At 37.8% G+C, this 6,946-nt stretch overlaps 1 long non-coding RNA gene across 1 annotated transcript; it reads left to right on the top strand.

The window, feature by feature from the left end:
- The first annotated feature begins 381 nt into the window (after window positions 1–381).
- Window positions 382–785, top strand: LOC131856153 (uncharacterized). Its single transcript, XR_009358309.1, has 3 exons — window positions 382–450; window positions 570–638; window positions 747–785. It is a non-coding gene; the product is annotated as an uncharacterized LOC131856153 (long non-coding RNA).
- The last annotated feature ends 6,161 nt before the right edge of the window (window positions 786–6,946 follow it).

Raw genomic sequence — 6,946 nt, 5'->3', positions numbered from 1 at the left:
GCCTACTTTTGATGGTAGTGGTGCATCGGGTGGTGCTGACACATCATCCTCGGCTCCACACATATGCATGCCACATAGTTGTGTCATGTGTGGGCACGTATGCTTGGGTCCAGTTGGATAGCCTGTTGATCCTACTATGGATAGTGCAGATTACGAGGTGCATGAGATGCATGATGCACCAGAGGTTATTACACAGACTGGAGGATACCCTGGGGAGTCCTCACATGCTAGAGGCGAGGAGGCACCATCATCATACATTGATGATGTATTGGTAAGATTTGTGTTTTCATAGTTCATGTTATATTTTAATTAAATATTTATAAATTAGATAATATTAAGTACTAATTTTTATTTACATGGTCTATTTAACAGTTGATGACTGAGGATGAGTTGAGACAGATTCAGGAGGGAACCTTGTCGGCCATTTCATTTGGCCTCGATAGCTTGACGGTACATATATTTTTGCAGCTAGTCATTTGTATTTTATTGTACATACATGCTCATCATTTATATTTGTATTAATTAGATTATGTAGTAACTTGCATGTATATCTTATTTTACTCTTGTAGGGCACAAGCAGCACAAGTGCGGTGCAGTGTGATCTAGGATCTGGTAGTGCAATTGGAGACAAGGGAAAGGTAATTAAATGCAAATATGATTGAATGAATAGTTTAAATAACTTATAGTGATTATACATGTCTAGACATAGATTGATAGTTTCATATACTTGTTGTGTATATATATAGAGAATCCTTGGCTTCACATCCTTGATGACTACACCCAGTATATCTGAAGAAGAAGAAGAGATGCCTCGAGTAGAAGTGTGTTTATTTTATTTTTTGATTAGTAGATATAATTTGTTATTATCAGTGACAATTATATGCTAACTTGTATCAATGTCATGTTTCTAAACATATGTAGGTTGTTTATGAAAATATTCAAAACATACCTCCTCTACCGAAGACATACATCAAGAGTCCTGCAAAGCTGAAGAGAAAACATGGAGATGAGGTAAACATGAATAGTTCAATTAAATAGTTCATTTTTATGTTAACTTTTCGAATGTGAATTATATAATATAACTTATATTAATCATGGTTTGTTTTTCTTGTGCAGGATCCTTCAGAGATGAGCAGTGCAGTGAAGAGGATCGATTTTGATGATCCATCAGCAGCTTAGGATGTTATAGATAGTTTTGGGATGCTTACATGTCTAGTTGGCATGTATATTTTGTATATGGACATACATTCACGTATTTAGACATACATTTTGTTTCAGTTGGTGTTTATGCCATATTTGTGTATGGACATACATTTGTAATCATTCGACATTTTTATATATACAAAAGTTGATATTCGATCATATAAATTGTTGCTCATCTGTGTGTGGTGTTATCATGGAAATCTTTAATCTTCATTCCAATAATTAACAATGGTTAATAATGGCTATTTAATGAACAATACAATTCATTTCATTTCATTGTAAGTGTTGTTTTTATAATGAACAATATAATTCATTTAATGAACAATACAATACAATCTATTTAATGAACAATATAATTCATTTAATCAACAATACAATAAAATTCATTCAATGAACAATACAATTCATAAACAATACAATTCATTTAATGAACAATACCCTATGCATGCTCCTGTTTTGCCCCCCCACTCGATCAAACGCTCGAGGTCATACCCTACCAGCGTCGTCCCTTGAGCACCCTAAGTGCTCAAAATTATCAAACTTTGATGGGCCTTAACTCAAAATTTGTGGCACCTGCAAACAATCTGTTTGAACCTACGGGGCCACGAGAGGTGTCCCTACAAAAGCCTATCTCGGTTTTTCAAGTTTCCCTACGGTTTTATTAGGGTAGCAATTTTTTCGGTTGGCAAAAAATCGTCAGTCTCACTCAATGGAATGTTGTCGCATGGCCAATTTCTCGTTCAGCTCATCGCGATGACGAACTGTCAGCTCCGACATGTCCAGTTAGGCATAATTACCCTATGCATGCTCCTATTTTGTCGCCCCACTTGATCGAACACTCGAGGTCATACCCTACTAGTGTCATCCCTTGAGCGCCCTAAGTGCTCAAAATTATCAAACTTTGACGGGCCCTAACTCGGAATCTATGGCACCTGCGAACAATCTATTTGAACCTATGGGGCCATGAGAGGGGTCCCTACAAAAGCCTATATTGGTATTTCAATTTTCCCTACGGTTTATTAGGGCAACAATTTTTCGGTTGGCAAAAAAATCATCAGTCTCACTCAATGGAATGTTGTCGCCTAGTCAATTTCTCGTTCAGCTCGTCATGATGATGAATCGTCAGCTCCAACATGTCTAGTTAGGCATAATTACCTTACGTATGCTCCTATTCCCCCCCCCCCACTCGATCGAACGCTCGGGGTCATACCCTACTGGCGTCGTCCCTTGAGCACCCTAAGTGCTCAAAATTGTCAAACTTTGACGGGCCTTAACTCAGAATTTGTGGCACCTATGAATGATCCGTTTGAACCTACAGGGCCATGAGAGGGGTCCTTACAAAAGCCTATCTCAGTATTTCAATTTTCCGTACGGTTTTATTAGGGTAGCAATTTTTCAGTTGGCAAAAAAATCGTCAGTCTCACTCAATGGAATGTTGTCACCTGGTCGATTTCTCGTTCAGCTCGTCGCGATGATGAACCATCGGCTCTGACATGTCCAGTTAGGCATAATTACCCTATGCATGCTCCTATTTTTCCCCCCCACTCGATCAAATGCTCGAGGTCATACCCTACTGGCATCGTCCCTTGAGTGCCCTAAGTGCTCAAAATTGTCAAACTTTGACGGTCCCTAACTCGGAATCTATGGCACCTACGAATGATCCATTTGAACCTACGGGGCCACAAGAGGGGTCCCTACAAAAGCCTATCTCGGTATTTCAATTTTCCCTACGATTTTATTAGGGAAGCAATTTTTCGGTTGGCGAAAAAATCGTCAGTCTCACTCAATGGAATGTTGTCGCCTAGTCGATTTCTTGTTCAGCTCGTCGTGATGACGAACCGTCGGCTCTGACATGTCTAGTTAGGCATAATTACCATACGCATGCTCCTATTTTCCCCCCCACTCGATTGAACGCTCGGGGTCATACCCTACCGGCGTCGTCCCTTGAGCACCCTAAGTGCTCAAAATTGTCAAACTTTGACAGGCCCTAACTCGGAATTTGTGGCACTTGCAAATGATCCGTTTGAACCTATGGGGCCACGAGAGGGGTCCCTCCAAAGCCTATCTCAGTATTTTAGGTTGCCCTATGGTTTTATTAGGGCAGCAATTTTTTGGTTGGAAAAAAAAATCGTCAGTCTCACTCAATGGAATGTTGTCGCCTGGTTGATTTCTCGTTCAGCTCATCGTGATGATGAACCGTCAGCTCTGACATGTCCAGTTAGGCATAATTACCCTATGCATGCTCCTTCTTTGCCCTCCCCCACTCGATCCGATGCTCGGGGTCATACCCTACGCATGTGACATCCATGAAGGGATATGAAGGGATATTTTGTAAACAATCAGAAACCTTTAATGATAATCAAGTTGAAGCCTTGAGATTTATGCAATATGGTTCAAGTCCAAAATTGTACCCTGAGAGCATTTTGATTTTACTTATGTCTTGTGTATTATAATAAAGACCAATTTGCCAATGTGACATCTTCATATGAGAGAAAAGCTTCATTTTATCTCAATACAGTTATACCTGTTTCATTATTAGAAAAAATAAATATACAAAGATCTGTTATTAGTATCCTCTAGATTATGGATTTGAATTGATGTTCTCAATTAGTTATTATCTGTTCGGCTTTTCTTCATAAGGCACAACCATCTAGTGGTTATCAGATGAGGACAACCATCCATGACTTTCAAAGTAATTGATATTTATTCCTACACCTCACACTCACAAGATTAATAATAAAATGACATTTATGATTCATCAAATGTTGACAAAGTCTAATCAAAGTTCAACTTCAAGATGTATACAACATATCATATTCAACTTCAAGATGCATACAACTTACCATATTCAAGCTCATGCCAACCACCACTTGGATATTGTTATATGTCGATTAAAGTACAATATATGTAATAAAACCATATAGTCTTACAAAAAAGCCATCATAGACCATCTATGTCGATTAAAGTACAATTCATTTGTAATAGGGGCACACTCACAATTTGAAGTTGCAAAGCCCTGTGGGAAGCATCAAATTAGAAATTTATTAATCTGACTCATACTACTATCAAAAGAAACAAAGATGCTACTGCTAGAGAACACCATGCTCCATTGTGGAGAGAATATTAGGTGCATCTGATGTCAGCATCTGAAAATGAAACAATGTTATTCAATTGCCAAAATCTAACTAACTTTATTTTATAAACCATTAGTGAATAAAAATAGACAAGGTTACCTGAGTGAAAGTTCGATGACCACTTTGACTAGTAGGTGTTGATGTTGAAGGCCCCACATTAACCTATTTACCTGACTATCAATGTCAAATGTTTGATTCAATAGATCATCTGTCATGACAATTTGATCCACTACAGATGTGTCCTGGCCACATGCATTTGAATCATCTTCATGATAATAAATACAACAAGACCCACAATTTAATCTCATTAATGCACAAAGAAATATGTACCATCACCAAGAGAGGGTCTCGTCAACAACGAATGATCTAGCATGAACCTGTATTTTTAAGAATTATTAGTCTACACATAAAATACATGGATGAACATAACGGATTTATGATAATCACTTCAACTGAAATGCATGATAATAAATGAAAAGGTGGGATCATATACCATAAAAATACGTCCCTTCGAGTTATATCAATAGAACCCACTATGTTGACGCAAAAATCATAGTGTGATACTGTTGTATATCATCAAAAAATACCTTCATGAGCATAAAGGTTATGCGATAATTATATCATAAAAAATTATCAAATAGTGTTCTCTAATAACAAAAATTGTAAATCTCATCAAATGTATGATAATAAGTCATGTTGCAAAAATACGTCCCTTCCAATTATATCGAGTGTACTCGCTATGTACATGCAAAAACCGTGTTGCCAAAATAAAACGTTCATCAATAGACCTGCATCTTGAACACATCCTTAATATACACATAACAAACTTGAACATTAAGGTTTAATGATCATTGTTTGAAATGAAATGCATGATAAAAAAATAAGGCACCATTAAAGACCTACTACTCAAGTGTGCCTGAAGGGTCATCTCTTTGTTTAAGAGTATCCAGTATTGCTTCATGATCAGCAGTAGTCACTGTCCATAGCTCTTTGGTCTTCGGTTTTTCTTGATGCTCAACAACTTGACATTTGTAGCTATAATAAGGTGTGAATACATTATAATGGTTTTGTGTCTCTCATAGTCTTCAAATGCAGGTATGCCATTCTTTCTAATCATGTATGTTCGCAACCAAGTTCCCACAACAACAACTGAACCTGTAGGATATGTGAACCCATCATCATCTGTCACTGGTTGTGTTAGCTTTTGTTTTCCCTGTACACATCATGCCAACCAATATTATGATCTCTCTTCATTCCCTTGTGGTGCAACGACTGCAAAAACATGTCCTGGTTGTACAAGATCTGATAGACGATCATACTCAAGTGAACTTTCCATGTCATCGTTTGACAAGGATATTGTTTGAGATAAAGGAGTTAGATAGTGGGGAACCCACGTATCAACCCACTCACTTGACTCGCATTGATCCCAATCACACTGAAGACAACTTTGACAAAAACAAGCCAATGCTCGTGTCCAAATGGTCCATGTACTTGCATCTGAGCTGAGAAATGAATGCATCTTTGAAGAATCTTTAATTGTTTGACAATCCAATCTATCTCCCACTGTTCCCTCCTCAACCAACCAAAAGAATCTGCTCACTACTGAATCAAGAGTACCTCCATGTGACAATGCTGAACTACACCAATCAACAATAGAACGTGCATCAGAGAAATTTGCACCCGAAATCCTCAATTGCTCCTTAACTAGAGCTCTCTTCAAACATGCACCTGCTCCATCATGCTCTCCCTTCCCATGCCCTGCCTCAAAAAAACACCAAATATGAGGTATACACCTCTCCACATGCATTCTACTCAACCAATAAAACATATGCGCATTCTTGAATTGACCCGTACAGTTATCTGACCATATTATATGTCGGTCAATTGCAATATCTTTCTCATGCAAGAACTCAAAAAAATTCTTGAAAGAATGTTGCACATACTCAGAGGAGTGTGATCTATCATCGCTCATATAAAAATGATACTCCCTGATTATCTTCCTGTCCTCTTCTGTACTATCAGGAGCATGTCTATATGTAATGTGAACAAAAATAGCAATCTAGACTGAATTGTAGTACTGAGACTGTACCTCATTCTGTGGTTGCAATGTATAGTTCTCTGCAAAATCAACCACTGATACAATAGTGCCAATCAGGAAAGAGTTCTTACACATCCTGAACTGTTGATCCAACCACTGAGACCTATGGGTGTGCCTTGCATACTTGTAGAAAAGATTTTCCTTAAATTCCAAAATAAAATCAGCAATACTCACTTCTCTTGAGACTAATTCGCATCTAGAACCTTCACCTCCACTCTTCACAATATATTTCACTGTCTCGTATTTTTTTTTCTCAACATAATTATTTCCAAACTCGTGTTCGCTGCCCTCATGAAAACATGAAACAAACTTTGACAACCCACCGCATTCTGAGCACTTCTCATTCAAATAATAATTTCTATAGAAATAGCAGCCATCATCTCTAGGGCATTAAAATAGATCTTGCAAGTCTCTTGATGATCTCAGAAATAACATTGCACCACACTCCTACAACATCTCATTAGTATGCATCGTAGAACGAATATGACATAAAAGTTCATGGTACATTGAA

This window comes from Cryptomeria japonica, chromosome 6 (genome assembly GCF_030272615.1).
Source record: "Cryptomeria japonica chromosome 6, Sugi_1.0, whole genome shotgun sequence".
Classification (NCBI taxonomy): Eukaryota; Viridiplantae; Streptophyta; class Pinopsida; order Cupressales; family Cupressaceae; genus Cryptomeria; species Cryptomeria japonica.
This window is presented reverse-complemented; position numbering and strand designations above follow the sequence as displayed.